The sequence below is a fragment of the Bubalus kerabau genome, chromosome 3 (assembly GCF_029407905.1).
Source record: "Bubalus kerabau isolate K-KA32 ecotype Philippines breed swamp buffalo chromosome 3, PCC_UOA_SB_1v2, whole genome shotgun sequence".
Lineage (NCBI taxonomy): Eukaryota > Metazoa > Chordata > Mammalia > Artiodactyla > Bovidae > Bubalus > Bubalus kerabau.
The window spans coordinates 105,111,287-105,129,944 of record NC_073626.1 but is presented as its reverse complement, the minus strand read 5'-3'; the positions used below and the strand labels follow the sequence as shown (position 1 = coordinate 105,129,944).

Here is an 18,658-nt window from a genome sequence, read left to right as displayed (position 1 = left end):
TCACTTAAGTGAATATGAATATATAAATTTATATATAAATAATCTGGCACTTTGGGGGACTAGAATTTTATATCCAATATGAGATGGATTATTTATTATTTCACATCTGAGGTTAAAGGTCAAATCCTTCTTATGTTCTGTGGCAGGTCCTTGGCCATAGTTATAAGAAGACAAACATAAAAGTTAATAGAGCAGGGAGATTTGTTTGGGCATTTGAATATAAGATGCAAAGTCAAAAGACACCAAAGTATTTTAGGGTACACTTCGATTATTTAGGTCATGATTTATGAACAAGAAAGAAATCTCAAACTTACTGAAATATCAAAGAAAATATGAAGCTGGAGAAATTACATTCTCGTATTTTTGAGCATAAAGAGGAAGAAAAATGAATCAGTCTTCTAAACTTCTAGCCAAGCTTCCCAAGGGTCAGTTAGACATTTTTATTAAAAGGAAAAAACACACAATATAATACATCCATTATTCTTTCATTTTGCAAAATGTCAAACTCCATGTGATCCTTTTAATTTCTATGGGTGTTCTAAACAGATTCTATCTAGAGATGGAGCTAATACACAGCTTGGCAAGTATAGATCAGAATGTGCATAAAAAGCCATCATGACTTACACATATACATACACACAGCACAGTGTCAAAAACCCTTGAATCAGATACAATAAAGTGAAAGTTTTCTTTCTTTTGAATTTGCCATATCTAACATATCTATTTTTTGACCAATTTTTCTAATGAAAATGAATTTTCTGTCTAAAGGATATGAACTCTACAATGCAGCTATGCTCCTCTTTCACTTCTTTTGCTGAGAAAAGGTCACTACTTATTCCTTGAGTAGCCAAATTGATATTATTTTCTGAAGTTGTTCATGGGAGTGAGACAACACAATGGTGAGACTGGATAATTTCATCTAAAATGTGTAGCTTCCTTTCATCTCTTCTTTGCCTGCCCAAGGCTAGAAGTCACTTATTTGTGCTCATCTTAATGTTTGAGATTTTAAACAATTCCTTGATGCAGTGAATAGACTGATCAAACATATATGTTTAAAAGTGAATAAACTTTATGCCATGTCCACAGAAGTCAAAGTAATAACTTAAATGTGGAAAAACAGAATTTTTTCTTCCTCACTTATCAAAAACCATGAGGACTTCCTGTTTCATCATTCTTTAAGTCTAAGTATAGTGGTCTGGAGGTGAAATGCCTGAATATTAAGCCATAATCAATCATTGTACACATACTAATTACTTTCTGTCCTCCCCTTTCCTTGTCATCATGGTCCAAAGCAGGTTTTTGAGACTGAGTACATTCATCTGAGCTGTTAGCTGCTATGCTCCACTGCATCCTCCTATGATCTGCCTGGTCCAGACCCCTGGAGAAAATTTGTGCATGCATACAGTATGTGAACTTTAGATAAATAAATAAACACGCGAACCAGCTTCCAGATAATTGAAAGCGAATGAAGGAGGGAGCAAAAAGAAAACAATTTCTCTGGGGATAAGCGGCTAAGGTGGCAGGTATGATTAAAATCCATATGATTTATGGGCAGGTGGATTACTAACATGACAACCCTGTTAGTGTGTGTTTGTTTTGGTGCATTTGACAATAAAGTTTTGTTGTTGTTGTTGTGCTTGCTGTGGATTTTGCTCAGGAGTTAGCCACTCAGGAATTCCTAGTGCCTGACTGAGCAGTAATTTAGCAAGCTCTCTTGTGCTCTTTTCCTGTCAGCATTAACATGTCAATTCATTTTAATAGTCTGGGCATGCTCAGTGGGCAGGCATTTTCTCAGTAGGCATCCCAGGAGCCCACCCCGCAGTGAAGAAATGTGTTATAGCTTGTCTCAGACCTCAGAGACTTCAGCAGGTTTATTTTCATTATGGCCAAGTGTATTTGTTAAGACAAAGCCAAAATAATATAGAAAATCAAGACCTTAACAAATGAAATGGGTTATGTATATTTGATTAGTAATGTAAGTTCCATCAAAGATCAGGTTGGACAATCTTTATTTACACAAATTTATTACATAAAGCTTTGTAAAATTTTGTGCTGTCACTGCTTCTAGCTTATGGAAGTTAAATGATAATCTGTAACAATGGGGATTTTCTCTAATCATGATTAATAGTTGAAGTGGCTTTTACGTTAAACAAGCATTTGCCTATGTTTCTCATTAAAGTGGATTTTTGTCTAATGTTCTGTCCATAAAGAAGTGGATGGATGAATGTAGAAATAGTACATAAGTACATAAACAAACACAGGCACAAACAAACACTCAAATCAAACTACCAATTAGAAATCTTGATGCTTCATAAATCTGTCCCTGCCTTGTCAAAGTAGGGGGCTTCCCTAGTGACTTAGCCTCCAATGCAGGAGACCTGGGTTTGATTCCTGGGTCAGGTAGATGCCATGGAGAAGGGAATGGCAACCTACTCCAGTATTGCCTGGAAAATTCCATGGACAGAGGACCCTGGCAGGCTATAGTCCATGGGATTGCAGAGTCAGACATGACTGAGCAAATTTCATTTTCATTGTCAAAGTAGATCTCAAATTAAATCCAAATTTCAGATATGTTAGCAAATACCTTGTCAGAAAAGGAAGCAAAAAAAGAAAAGAAAGAAGAGACTTAATTCCACAACCTCAATAAAATTTGATTCACCATTGCAGAAGAGTTGGCAATTTATGCCATTTATACAAGCGACCGCTTTAAAAAGCAAGCTTTTGAGGGCATACTTTATTTTTTTTTAACTTTACAATATTGTATTGGCTTTGCCATAAAACAACTAAAAAATTCAAAGTGTTGTAATGTTGACACAGTTTGAATCTCAGAATTTTTTGAACTGCTGAACAATTTCATAATATCAAAGTAAAAAAATTTGGGAGAAAGATATCAGCATAGAGAATATATCAGCTTTTTCTTTGAATTGTTGTTGTTGTTTAGACATTAAGTCATTTCCGACTCTTTTGTGACCCCATGGACTATAGCCCTTCCAGCTCCTCTGTCCATGGGATTTCCCAGGCAAAAATACTCAAGTGGGCTGCCATTTCCTTCTCTAGGGGATCTTCCTGACCCAGAGATTGCACGCCCATCTCCTACATTGGCAGAATTCTTTACCACTGAGCCACCAGGAATACCCACCTCAAATTTTTCTATTCCATCCCTGGTTTCTTGATCTTGAGTTGCAAGCTTTGTCTATTCAGTTATATTGCGAAAGTGAATTAATGGTGTGTAGGCCCATAAGATTTTTCTATAGTACGGTTGGTGGGAATGGTCTGGCCTTGGTGTATCATTACACAATAGGACAAAATTCTGGTTAGAATTTAAAGTTCAATAGAGGGTGTTTTGGGAGAAGGCAATGGCACCCCACTCCAGTACTGTTGCCTGGAAAATCCCATGGATGGAGGAGTCTGGTAGGCTGCAATCCATGGGGTCGTTAAGAGTCAGATATGACTGAACGACTTCAGTTTCACTTTTCACTTTCATGCACTGAAGGAAATGGCAACCCACTCCAGTGTTCTTGCCTGGAGAATCCCAGGGATGGGGGAGCCTGGTGCGACCTGCCGTCGCACAGAGTCAGATATGACTGAAGTGACTTAGCAGCAGCAGCAGCAGCAGGTGTTTTACCTCAGCTCTACCCTTGTCTCCCACTAAGCATTCTTTAATATCAAGGGATAATTTTATACATTATTTTACTATAGGTCATTTTAGAAATTGACACAAACTTCTAGAATTCTCCATAGTGTCATTGTTTCCGTTTTTACCTCCTTTAAGTTTTAACCATGGATATTGACTAGTTATACATTAGCAAGGATTCTCTTAAGGCTTCAAATATTCAGTGGCTGGAAATATAAACCTGTGATATTTAAGCAGTGATAAGTTATTCCAAAATAATTGTAATAATATTTTAACTAATACCATCATTCATAGGACATACAATGCTTTTTGCAGTCTAAAAATATTCACTGAACTCAGGAAGTAGAAACTCATAAATACTTACTCAGGTTGGGGAAAATGTTTCCCACACTCTGTATCCCAAAGGGCAAAGTGGAAAGATAGTGGATCATAGGAAGTGGATACAGAGGAGATTAGATGGATGTGAAGGCAGAGGTCAGAATAGATGGAGTGGCTCTCCTTCCTGGGGCTTTGCTTTCCTTCCTGTGCTTTTCCATCACTCTGCCTGATGCAGACACCTTTAGAATCTTCTAGCAGCCCTTCTAGGTATGCCCTCCTGCACACCTCCCTGTGCACGAGTATGTCTTTGGGTGTATATCTATCCATGTATTACAATAAATACATGTTCACCTTATATGATTAGAGAAAAGAAAAATGAAGGAGCAAAAGATATTTCTTGTCTTCTGAATCTTAAACCACACCTGTCCTTTATGGCGCTTCTAAAGTTTGCACACTGGGAAAATCTTGACTAGCATTTAGTCTTTTTGTCAAGATGAAAAATGGTAACTTTTGCCCCAAAGTAGTGAATATTCCTTAACTCAAAAAAAACTTTGTTCACATAAAATAGAGTCAAAAAAGCCCTTTGTTTATAAAGTGCTTTCAGATTCTCAGTGAGAGACATTCTATTTTTGTGATTCAGTTTCCTCATGCATTCATTAATATTATTATGGGAAAACAATTATAATTTTAATAAAACAAACTAGAGAATATATTCTGCCTGTCACCTTCTCTCTGTGTTCAGTATACAATGGATTACCTGGTAGCAATAAATTCCCTGCCTTGTATTTTAACTCAGAATATAATGTTTCCAATTTTTAAATAAAATTTTTGCAGATATATAATTTGCATAATCTATGATTGATGGTGCTTATTAACAAAACTCCAAATTTCCGTCTCATTCTCTCTTATGTACAAATAATGCTACCCCCCACACCCCCTCCACACATACACTGAACACGCACAGACACAAACACGCTCTCTCTTTAGGGTTCATTCCAATCTAATAAGGATTGTTTTCACAGCATTCCAGACATAATGCTCCAAATTATTATTCTATATTCCTTGTTCTGCTACAGATAAAAAGAGAACACATTTAAAGGATCATTGCTTAGAAGTCTCTTTTATTTAAATGTTAAAACAAAAAAAGAATTAGCTGTGAAATATACTGGAAGGTTCCATGGGATTTTGAAAGACTTCTTCTAACAAAGTGTTTACATATGTTATCTGTGACTGGAATAATGGAAGTGGTAGAGAATACCATATTTTAATAAATTTTCAGAATTATTTTGTATAGGACTTTAGAACTAATAAAAATGTAGCACATAAATGTCCAATAGCCAAAATATACTATCTCATCATTTGCTTTTTATGGAAGTAGGGGTGAGGATAGTAAAATTATTATTTCCTTTAAATATCTTTGTCAATTTCTTTTAATCTTACAGTTTACAGCTTCCTTTTCACAGTGAATCTACCTTTCAAAGAATTACTTATTCTTTGAAAACTTTACAAAGGCATCCTACATGATTCATTTTCATGTTATTTACAGCAAATACGTAAATCATATACTAATGACAGTAGCATCTTTGTAGTTCATTCTAAAATATGGATGAAATATGAGTTTTCTTCCAAGGTACAAAACGTCATTAAGGGCTCAGGTGGTTAAAATCAACATGAAAAATACATGCAGCATTTTCTCCCCTTAAATGCAATAATGTAATCAGATTTCAAGTCATCTTACCTACCTCACTTACAGCTTTATGGAGATTAATTAGTTTTTAGACCCCAGTCACATGATCTTTCCTGACTGTCATTTAGCTGGCTGACTAGAACCTGTAAGCTGTCTCCTGCCCCAAAGGACAGATTAAATTTTAGTATTGTTTGTCTTCTTTCTTTGATTTAAAGTTGTATTTTTAAAGTTATGGTTTATTTTATTTTGTTGTTAATTGGAAATGTACTGTAACCTTGTTTGGGGGAAGTTAAATATTTGAAATTATAAATATTAGGTAAAACAAAATGTTCTCCCTCTTTTGCTATAGAGATGGTTATTATACAGATACCTAAAACATAGGTTTTTATTATTTATGATCCAGATGTTACAAGTATTCAAATAAGTTTTCTGCCACAGAATGGCACTTCGCAGGGGAAGTTACTCAGGAGCTCCAGGTTAAGAACACTAGTAGTTGGTGGTCCCAAAACAAATTTCTAAGATCAAAATGATGATTAAAAATGTTTATAATTACTTGGAAATTTAAAAACTGAAAAAGAGTCTAAGTTGCCTCAGTGACAAAATTTCTGTTTAAAAAATAACACCCACAAACATAGAAAACAAAATTCAACACAACAAAAATTTAATAGTTATGCATTTGTTATTCATTAACAATGTATTTTCTATGATTACTGCTATCATTTGTTAACTCTGTTGCTGACTGAGCTGAGAATTAAAATGGAAAGATCACAGCCTTAGTTTTTATGTTAGTACACTTAGCCGTGGATTCTCAATAGGACAAAAAAAAAAAACAAAAGAAGAAAACATTGATAAAGTACTTCAATCTGCTTTACAATATATGATTAAGCAAAAAAAAAGAAACCTTGTCTGCTACAGTTGTTAAAACATTGATATTTCTAGCTGGGGTCCTAATTAAGGTGTAATGAGAGATTTGAAGTGCAGTGAATTCCCTTCATTCACGTCACTAAACCAGTGAACCACAGCTACATGTCGAGTTTCAGGGAGAAATAGGACCAAGTGAGTTAGTTATCCTGTAACTCATGAGCAGTTGGTTCAGCACTGGAGCCACTGGGGCGTAGATGCACAAGGAATGTGTGATGTCTGTCTGCTATTTGACTGTAGATTTCCTTTCATGGATACTAAACAATAAATAGTCACTCCATTTAGAAGAGAACTTCATTCCATAAACACATGGAATTTCCTGGCTCTTGAATGAAGACACCACAGGATTGTCACTGCTCAGGTGTTAGTGGACTCAATACTGATTCGGGAACTGAAATTATCTATTTCCCTTGTCTGTGGAGTTGTCTTTGCCTTTGGCGTAACCCCAGACTCCTGTGAATGATGAAGACATCCCTCCATGCCTACCTAGAAAATAGCGCCAACATGGATACCATTAGAAAAGATTCAACTGAGTGTATGCTAGAAAATTGCCTCTTCCATACCTTGAATGAAGAGGGTGGATTGAGAACACAAGAACAGGCTGAAGCTTGTTCCCTTGAATGGAATCGTTGGGTTAATCAAAGTCTCTTTAAGGACACCGATATAGGATGTTCTGGCTTTTTTTTTTTTTTCTTCCAACACACAGTTCGTCTACTTGTGTTTCCTGTGTGACTTTGGTTATAAGAACTTAATCACATCACTCTATGTTCTTTAAATAATTAGAACAGAGATCAATGATATGAAAGAAATCTTAATACTCATCTCATCCTGGAGTATTTGTATAAGTAATAAATTTGATAAGGTTTGTATTCATTTTCTTCATAATGAACTTTGGAGAGTAAATTCCATTTCAAATTACCAATTTGTAAATAACAAAAAGCCAAAAGCAAGAGATAGGTAACAGAATAATCCAACTCCTCTCTAGATTCATTGGTTTCATTGACCTCTCTATTATTCCTAGGAAATGTATTATTATGTTTGAGTTCTTTACCAGGAAGCATTGGTTCTCTACTCCATGACATTCTTTTGGTCCTATACATAGCTCTTGTGCATTCCATTATCCTTGTTTTTGTTGTTTAGTCACCAAGTCATGTCTGACTCCTTGCAATACCATGAAATGCAGCATGCTAGGCTTCCCTGTCATTCACTGTCTCCCAAAGTTTGCTCAAACTCATGCCATTGAGTCAGTGATGTCATCCAACTGTCTTATCCTCTGTTACCACCTTCTCCTCTTGCCCTCAATCTTTCCCAGCATAAGGGTCTTTTCCAGTGAATCAGCTCTTTGCATCAGGTGGCTATTTTCTGGTATTTTTTTTTTCTTCCAACACACAGTATTAGAGCTTCAGTATCAGTCCTTCCAATGAATATTCAGGGTTGTTAGCCTTTAAGATTGACTGGCTCAATCTCCTTGCAGTCCAAGGGACTCTCAAGTGTCTTCTCCAGCACCACAGTTCGAAAGCATCAATTCCTTGGTACTCAGCCTTCTTAATGGTCTAACTCTTACATCCATACATGACTACTGGAAAAATCATAGCCTTGACTATATTGACTTATGTTGGTAAAATGATGTCTCTGCTTTTTAATATGCTGTCTAAGTTTGCCCATGGTTTTTCTACCAAGGAGCAAATGTCTTTAATTTCATAGCTGCAGTCCTTAGTGATTTTGGAACCCAAGAAAATGAAATCTGTTACTGTTTTCACCTTTTCCCTATTTATTACCTACGAAGAGATGGGACCAGATGCTGAAAGGTTGTTGTTGAATCACGCGAAGACACCGGGATTCTTGGCCCCCGGAGGAGAAGAATTCAATCCGGGGCCAGAGACGAGGCTTGATCGCTCAGAGCTTTTGTGTAATAAAGTTTTATTAAAGTATAAAGGAGATAGAGAAAGCTTCTGACATAGGCATCAGAAGGGGGCAGAAAGAGTACCCGCTTGCTAGTGTTAACAATGAGGTTATATAATCCAAAGAATGTCTGGAGGTTGTAAAGACCTCATCAGACCTACTCCCATAATTTACATTTAAGATAAAAGAAGGTTGAATCCAAAGACTGTCCTTAGGCAGGATACATTATTATTATATAATCCTAAGGAATGTGGAGAAAGAAAAAAAGTTTGTCCTTTCTTCCTCCTTGAGAATTCCAGACCCCTCTCTCCTTGGGGACCCCTAGACTCCCTATCAACCTGCCTAGGAACTGACTCTCTCAGATCTCTAATTTTCTTGAGAGATCTCTAGTCTTTTCCATTCTATTTTTTAATCTATTTCATTGCATTGTTCACTTAAGAAGGCTTTCTTATTTTTCCATTATCCTGTTTAGCTAAAACAATAGAAAAAATATTCTCCCAATATCCTCCCATTGCCAGGTAAATATTACACACCCAATCGGTTGTCTCCAGCAGTCTTATAACTTTGGAGTTAAAAGTGCATAGTTACATTTTTCATTGGCACCTGTGAGCTACCCCTTTCTCTTTCCCCACAAAAGAGACCTATTTCAGCAGCAGTAGAAAGGAAATGGCAACACCGTCCAGTTTCCTTGCCTGGAGAATCCCATGGACAGAGGAGCCTGGCAGGCTACAGTCCATGGGGTCACAAAGAGTCAGACACGACTGAAGCAACTGGGAAGACAGTAAGCACCTCTCCAATCCCTCCAATCCATGGAAATGGTCATAAATAAACAAATGCCTGAATATATCCATTTCTATCACTAGTAGGCAGAATTCCAAGCTAGGCATGTTGATCCTAGGTTTCTGTTCCATTGATAAAAGGGGATATGCCATTTTTATTCCAGACCAGAGCTATCCAATGTGTTCTTGTGAGGCAAGTTTCCATGTTGAGTGAATAAGGATCATTGTTTCCTACATAATGAGCCTCCCTCTCCTTTGGCTCTCAGTGAAAGGCTGCCACCACACTGGCTAGGAAATAGTCCTGTTTAACCGCCAAGTGTCTGCTGAACACAGTGTGGTAATGGGAATGATTTTCTTATCCATCATTACATGACTGGCATGTGAATAATTTTGCCCACCAGGTCATCATGTCACATCCTCCATGGTAACTAGCTCAATCAAATGTAAAAGCTGTATTACTCCACCAAAATGATCATTTTTATAAGAAAAATAAGGAAATGTCTTCTTGTCTACTCCCTTCCACCTCCATACATTGAAGATGTTGGTTTCAGAGATGAATAGTTAAGAAAAGCCAATAAAGTACATTGATGAATTCATCACCAACTGAGCTATCAGGGAAGCTAATGAATTCATATTGTAATTTAAAATATGTTCTCAAGTAGTGCATATGTTTTGTACCTGTTTCTGGCTGGCATAGCCAAAGTAAGGATCTAGATATTAATACTAGATCCAGTTCACTAATATTTATTGCTCTAAATCCAATCTATATTAGCATGTCAGCCTTGAATCAAAGCAGAAGACAGCAGTATTTATGATTATTAGTACAATATTGAATCATCCTGAACCAATTACTGATCCAATTACTGTGTCATTATTATCTTCTGAATAGGGCTTGATTTGTCTGTGATAAATAAGATGCAATTAAACCACCTTTTTACATAATAAAACACTGCAGGTGTTTATTCTTAAGAGTTCACAGATACCAACAACCAATAGATTTAATTTAAAAAAATCCTTGATATAATTGTGAATTTCATTACTTTTTTCTATCTTTAGTGTACATTTAAAGTGTATCTTATTGAAAGATACAATTGTGTAAATCTTTAGTCTGGCTATTGTTTAATAACTATACTGTCAGACCAAATAAAAATAACATGGTTGATTAATATTCTGATTAAAAATGTCATTTATTCAAGTCATATAAACATTGACTAAATTACTAAAGAAAGTTTTTAGTAACAGTTATGTTACAAAAAGAGACTGATAACAAAAGTATATATGCAATTTTGAAACAGTTTTAGCTGTATGTTTAAATATACTCTATTTGAATGACCCACTTTTCAACCCATCTAAATATTCATAATTCTAAGAACCTTCATCTTAAAGACACAAATCATAAAATGGAAAATAATAATTATTTTAAATGTTGAAAATATCCTAAGAAATTGTCTTAGTTCTTGATGTGTTTCCTCTCCTCACCCTTTCTATCCCCAAATTTAAAATCAACATTTATAAGAGGAGAAGAAAAAGATTATCAATATCAGGGTTACAATTTAGGGGGATTTTACAAAGATATCTTGATTATCATAATAATCAATATATTTGATCATTATTATAGATTTTAAAGCACTAAAATTCAAGTTAAATTGGAGATTTCTTTTTGTAAAGATGAACATCATTGATCATCAATTTTCAAAGGCATAAACAAACCAAATGAGGAATTATGACCTTATAAAAAAATTGATTACAAATAATGGATTCAGAAACAAAACCACCTTGACAGGTTCAATTTATTGCTAACTGGGTCTATTATACTATTTCTATCCTGCGTTTTTCTTGATACATTTTGGGGAAGGAAAATTTGATAAAAATCTTCATCTCTCTATTAGGCTAGTAGCTCTTTAACTAATGTCATTTATCAATGAAACAGTGGTTGCCACCAACACCTTTTATGATGTTGTTCTTCTGAATGTGGTCATGGAACAGAACATGTGTCAGTGTTTACTGCCTGCATTATGCAATCAGTCAAGGATTTCACAGTGGTTGATAACATATAGCTTTTATCGTACACCTTGTTATTGGCTTGTCCGAGTAATTATCAAAAGTTTGTTTTTGTTTTGAGACTATCATTATATAAATTATAGTTTTGTCCTCTTTCATCTGCTCTGCTCTGTCTTTCCCTTCCTTCTCCTCCTCTCTTGTCATGAGTAGTCCTAAATAGGAGGGAGTTCCCATTTTTATTGCCAGCATTTCAATAATTTAGATGTGTTCTTGTAGAAATCAATTGATAATTCTGAACACCTACCATCAATATCCAATTTTCTTCATATCTTGAAAAGGCAAGAATAAATTCAAATCCATTCCAAGTAGATTAACAAAAGTGCACTTAAAAAAAATCTACATTGTATATAGGGGAGCGGGGAAGAGTCTGTAGTGCCTCACATAAAGGAGTATTAAAAATTAAAATGAACATTTTCATTGGTGCAAACTAAAATTTACTCCTGTAACTACAGAAATTCAATGTGAATTAACAGTTTGTAAAAAATTGAAAATAGGTACTAGATTCCAGACAATATTTAATTTAACCTAAGTATGAAAATAAAAGCAATAACACTGTGAATAAATTAATGAACTACAATTAATTATATTTACAATAAGTGGTTTGGGTTTGAAACACCTACTCTCTGCACTGATAAAATAAAACCTACATCCTGCAGAAGCTAAAGTAAGTTAAATGAAGATGCTTTTAACAAGGTTATTACTTAAGCAATGACAGGTTTACAGATTTTAGCACCACTGGGTTTTCACAGGAGCTACAGTAAGTGCTAAAATAACACACACCTTCAGGTTCATTAAATTCACTAGTGTGATGAAATAACTGATATTTTGCTATATTACTATAGTTCCTCAAAGAACCATCTATAAATAAGATACACTAATAACTGATTGTGCTGGAAAAAATAATGAAATAATTCTTCCAAGGCTTATCTGCAAGAGAGAAAGTGTTTAAGCAATACTGTGAGCTTAGCTATATCTAGTAATTTTTATTTCTTTGGAGTCACATATTTATTTATTTACCTAAAATAGGTATGTTCTATAAAAGGTTTTGCCATGGTGCTGTACTCAGAAGGAAACTTGTAAAAAGATGGTGTGTATTAAGAGGAAATAAACTGAATCTAACCCCCAAATATTTACTTTATTGTCTGATGTTTACTAGGATATTTATGGAGACTGTTTTATTTAAAGAACTTATAAAATCCCAACAACTGCCAGAAACAGCAGCATCTCTGATAAATCCTTTACTGTAGTCTGTTGTGAAATGAGCCAAAAGCATAAATAGTAGGTTTCTTATAAATCAATGGAGCCTGGCCTTTGGAGACCTAGAAGACATATGGGCAGTAATAGACTATCTCAGGTTGTCTCATGAGTGATTCCATCTGGATGAAGTCTTGGTGTTATTCACAGCCTACTTCTCCCCTAAAACACCTTCAATCTTATCCACAGCCTCCATCTCAAATGTCAGACCACCTGGGATATGCAGCTGTCAGGCTGAAAGGGGAGCTGCCTGGGACTGGCCCTGGCCTGCTCATCAAGGAGATGCTGCCACCAGCCAGCAGGCAGTGTTAGGTGCACAGGGTGAGTGCACTACAGAAAACAGGGGCTCCGCCCAGCTCAGGACTTGGCATTGTAAGGAAAAACAGAGAGAACTTAGCTGAAACTATCCCTGTCTCTACAACAGAGCTGCCTCAGATGTGACGATGTGATGTGATATTCTCTCCTTTAAAATCTTTTCTTCTTTTTTGTCAGTGTTCATGTAGAGATCCATATATTTTGCTTATAAATCAATCAAAATGTATAATAATCACAAGTCTATTTCTTCGCACTTCACATCATTCTTGAGTTTTTGCCATATGTTCACTTATACTGGTATTTATATTTGTCATTATTAACCACATTTACCTTGACCAGTACACGCCTTCTGAGGTGATCTTTTCTTTATTATAACTGTATTTGTTGGCCTCCTTTCTCCTGTGCTTCCTTACCCTCTCAGTCTCTGCTGGTTTGTGGCTCTGACAGCCTGGAAGAGAGCAGCACCCTAATCCAGGTGGAAATTTTAGTTAAGAAGTGACTAGTAATCCAATCAATTTAATATTTTCATGCTTCCTTCTTCACTCCCCTGAACTCTCCCTTTAAGCAATTAGAAAACACAAAATTCCTATTTCAACTTCAATAATTACTCTCCTCTTTAGGGGCTGAATTATGCTTCCCTCATTCTGATTCTTTTCCTTTACAAGGATATTAAAGGTCTCTTAATCCCACTAAAAATAGGCCCCTTTAATCACAAATGATGGTTTCTACAAGAGGACAGATGCCATATCTAGCTTCTTTACTTGTACTTTTAAGTTTCAGCAATGATTCTTGGCACTCCAACATATTTATCCAATGAATGACTGAATTTGTGTCTTCTTTTTTCCCAATGAAAGACAAATTGTCTCCATGGATAATCAAGACCCAATGTGATATGAAGTTCTCTTTGCCTTAATATATTCCTTTCCTAAATTTCTTTCCTGTGCACACTCATTACAATAATTTTATTCCTTGTTTAGATCTTTTCCCCAGTATTAGGATGTGCTCATTGTTTTTTGTTTTCTTTTTCTAACACCTGATCTGTTGTACTTGGTTTTAAGATAGGCTCTGACAGTTATTTGTTGGTTGGTTTCCAGTTTTATGAGAAATGAATTATAACTTTTCCAGGGAAGTAAGGCAGCATAATCATTAACAGCATGGATTCTGGAGTCAGGTGGAACGAGTGTGAAGGTCAGCCCTACAGTGAACAGCCTGCATGATACTGGGCAGGACTGGAGTGTGTGCTTAGGTTCTCCACAATGAGGACATGACATGACCTGCCATGTTAGGTGGTTGAATTCATTGTGACGAGTGTTATGAGGTTCACGTCATAGAGTGCAGTGCTACCACTGAATACCTGATAGTTGCTCTACGATGTTGCCTTACTCTGTGAGATAAATATCATCATCCCCATTTCACTCTTAGGAATCTAAGCATGGAAGTGTTAAGTTTGTTCGATGTCGCTTTGACAGTGAGATGGGGTTTGAATTAAGGTTAATCTGGTTCTAATGTCTTTATTTTTTCTGCAAGTTGTTCTGGAGGCAACTTGTGTGCCTTCATGTAATTTTACACTCTGTATACATAAATAGCAGGAAGACTACTGGATCCCCCTTTAAAACAGTTCTGGAATCTGACCACTTCCTTCTGTCTCCAATACTCCTTGGTCTCAGCCTCCACATCTTTTGCCTGGAATTCTCTATTGACCTCTGAACAGGTCTCTCTTATTCTAATACTCTTGCCCTGTATCTTTTCTCCTCAACACAGCCATTCCTGTGATCTTTAGAAAGTAGAAGACCTATCTTGCTGTTGTTCTGCTGAAAACCCCACACTGAAACCCCACTGAATAGAGCCCAAGAGCCCAAAATCCTTGTAATGGCAAACTATGTCACATAAAGGGTTGGCAGTTATGACATGCATACCAAATCTGCCCACTACATATTTTAATAACCCATGAGCTAGGGATGGTATTATATTTTTCAATGGTTAAAAAATTTGTAACTGTAGAATATATGAAATTTAACTTTCAATGACAATGTGCATACAAGCTCAGTCTCCAACTCTTTGCAACCCTATGGACTGTAACCCACCAGACTCCTCTGTCCATGAGATTTTCCTAGCAAGAATACTGGAGTGGCCTGCCATGCCCTCCTCCAGGGGATCCTCCTGACCCAGGGATCAAACCCATGTGTCCCATGTCTCCTGCATTGCAGGCAAAATTTTTTACCATCTGAGCCATCAGGGAAGCTCTTCAATGTCCATAAATAACATTAATTGGAACATAGTTATATTTACTTATATCTTGTCTATGGTTGCTTGGGCACTACATAGGTAGAAATGTGGAGAAGGCAATGGCACCCAACTCCAGTACTCTTGCCTGGAAAATCCCATGGGTGGAGGAGCCTGATAGGCTGCAGTCCATGGGGTTGCTGAGTTGGACACGACTGAGTGACTTCACTTTCACTTTCCACTTTCACGCACTGGAGAAGGAAATGGCAACCCACTCCAGTGTTCTTGCCTGGAGAATCCCAGGGACGGGGGAGCCTGGTGGGCTGCCATCTATGGGGTCGCACAGAGTTGGACATGACTGAAGTGACTTAGCAGTAGCAGGTAGAAATGAGTTGTTGGCAATAAAGATGATGTGTTGCAAAGCCCAAAATTTTTACTATTGGGCTTTTTAAAGAAATGTCTGCTGACCTAAAAAAATCTGGCCCCAGTCATTTCCATGACCTCACACACTACTATCCTCTACTCAATGCACTTTAGTGGCACCGGCATTCCTGTTTCCACCCTGGGGCCTTTGCACTAGGCTGTCTCTTCCTGGAATACCCATCCCCTAGATCTCTACTTGGATAATTTAGTTTGTCTTTTTCAGTTGTCACCTGCTGCATGGGGTGGCCTGCACTGAGCATCCGACTTGTCACCACAATGCATACCCTACATTTTAGAGTCTAATTCTCCTCCCCCCACCTAACTTGCTCCATTTTTTCTTCTGTCATAGTACTTACCACTTTATAACAGGCCATATCATTTGCTTACTTATTATGATTGTTTTATTCTTTTATTCTGTCTCTCCTTGCTAGACTAGAAGCCCCAAGAAGACAAATGTCTGTTTTGTTCACTAATATACCCTAAGAGAATATTGCCGCAAAAACGGTTGCGCTCTGTAAGCATATCTGTTGACTGTTGCAGGTGATGCTATAGTGCCTCTTACTAAGAAAAGGATTTTAACATTTGACCTCTGGTACCTCACTAGAGCTGCTATTTAGATTCAATATTTTCCCTCAGGTTCATTACACACAAAGGAAAACATACTGAACTATATAGTTAACTAATTTGATTATAATAGCATTTGATACTATTCTCACTTTTCCAAAAGGAGCCCATCCTTCTACTGCCTTACTTCAAAAACAATGGAATAACTTTTAATTCTTAAATATCTGAAATGTCTGATAATTAATGCTTGTACAGTCTTGAGTTATGTATACAGTTATTTTAATGTCTTTTATGCAGGGAAAAGTCTAGAATATTTAAATAGTATAATTCTTTATATGAAATAACATTAAGAATAAATTATTCATATATATTTTTGAATAATGTTATAGATACTCATATTAACAAAATTTTTTTAAATGATACATAATGTATGATTTTTTTTTATTTTATGTTTTTGACTTACCATGTGGCTTGCGTAGTTTCCCTACTAGGGACAGAATCCATGCTTTTGCCAGTGAAAATGCAGAGTCCTAACCACTGGACCATCACTGAACTGCCAGGCAATTTCCAATATATGGTTGATTTTAAATGAAATTTTATAAGGTACTTTGAAGAAAAGTATTTTTACAAGATACTTAGTTCCAAAATAATGATTCCTTCATTGCCTGTATAAAGTCTTAAAATTTAAAATTTAATTTGGCCTTTGTTGTTGTTCAGTCATGTATGACTCTTTGCAATGCCATGGACTGCAGCACACCAGGCTTCCCTGTCCTTCACCATCTCCTGGAGTTTGCTGGCCTTATTCATTTCAATAAAATTAATTAAATGTAACATGAAGTAAGTTTTTAGGTGAAAAGCTTAGCCTTTATCCTATAAATTTAATTCCCTTGACCAATTTTCATTGACAGTTGCCACATATGTCCAAAATGAGCAGAAAATTCACATTCACTTATAGCAAAACTTACTGAATATGTATAGAGAAACATGTTTTATGCAGAATTTGAACATTTATTTCAACAAAGAGTCTGATGATAGAAATACAAAATATATTAATTAAATGACTTGCTAAAATGTAATCAGTAGAAAATTATAGCTATGGCATTCTACAAAATGAAAAATCACTTTACCCTCTTGTTTACCCATATATAATAGAATTTGATCTGATATTCAAAATGATACTTCTAGGAAATTTTTAAATCCTACAAGCCCATTTGTTCATCTCATTACCCTCTACTATCTTAGTAAATTTTATATCACTTTTTTCATTTCAAAGTTAGCCATCTACTCTAGAATAAATACAAATGTTTTAGACAGAATCCCCACTAATGTGAGTGAAATAGAGGATATACACTGATCTTATCACACATGCATCACTTGTTTTGGGACTGGTAATAATCCATTATTCAGGTCACTTCAGTCACTCAGTCATGTGCGACTCTTTGCAACCCCATGAATCACAGCACGCCAGGCCGCTCCATCACCAACTCTGGGAGTTCACTCAAACTCATGTCCATCAAGTCAGTGATGCCATCCAGCCATCTCATCCTCTATCATCCCCTTCTCCTATTGCCCCCAATCCCTACCACCATCAGGGTCTTTTCCAATGAGTCAACTCTTCATATGAGGAAGCCAAAGTATTGGAGTTTCAGCTTCAGCATCAGTCCTTCCAATGAACACGCAGGACTGATCTCCTTTAGGATGGATTCCTTGCAGTCCAAGGGACTCTCAAGAGTCTTCTCCAATACCACAGTTCAAATGCATCAATTCTTCACGCTCAGCTTTCTTCACAGTCCAACCCTCACATCCATACATGACTATTGGAAAAACCATAACCTTGACTAGATGGACCTTTGTTGGCAAAGTAATGTCTCTGCTTTTTAACATGCTGTCTAGATTGGTCATAACTTTCCTTCCAAGGAGTAAGCGTCTTTTAATTTCATGGCTACAATCACCATCTACAGTGATTTTGGAGCCCCCAAAAATAAAGTCTGACACTGTTTCCACTGTTTCCCCATCCATTTCCCATGAAGTGATGGGACCAAATGCCATGATCTTAGTTTTCTGAATGTTGAGCTTGAAGCCAACTTTTTCACTCTCCACTTTCATCAAGAGGCTTTTTAGTTCCTCTTTACTTTCTGCCATAAGGGTGGTGTCATCTGCATATCTGAGCTTATTGATATTTCTCCCGGCAATCTTGATTCCAACTTGTGCTTCTTCCAGCCCAGCGTTTCTCATGATGTACTCTGCATATAAGTTAAATAAGCAGGGTGACAATATACAGCCTTGACATACTCCTTTTCCTATTTGGAACCAGTCTGTTGTTCCATGTCCAGTTCTAACTGTTGCTTCCTGACCTGCTTCCTGACCTTGAGATTTCTCAAGAGGCAGATCAGGTGGTCTGGTATTCCCATCTCTTTCAGAATTTTCCAGTTTATTGTGATCCACACAGTCAAAGGCTTTGGCATAGTCAATAAAGCAAAAATAGATGTTTTTCTGGAACTCTCATGCTGTTTCCATGATCCAGTGATTGTTGGCAATTTGATTTGTCATTCCTCTGCCTTTTCTAAAACCAGCTTG

General features: G+C 36.5%; 1 long non-coding RNA gene across 15 annotated transcripts in view; it reads left to right on the top strand.

Annotated features, from left to right (window-relative positions):
* Window positions 1-18,658, top strand: part of LOC129646466 (uncharacterized) — a 367,507-nt gene that overhangs the window by 288,414 nt on the left and 60,435 nt on the right. For 2 of the 15 annotated variants that reach the window (XR_008711948.1, XR_008711949.1), the window contains one exon: window positions 1,296-2,197. The exons of 11 other annotated variants lie outside the window; for them this stretch is intronic. This is a non-coding gene — a long non-coding RNA (uncharacterized LOC129646466). Of the gene's footprint in view, window positions 1-1,292; window positions 2,198-12,745; window positions 13,333-18,658 lie in introns of those variants that run through there. 2 more of the 15 variants (XR_008711957.1, XR_008711956.1) reach the window with 2 other exon arrangements.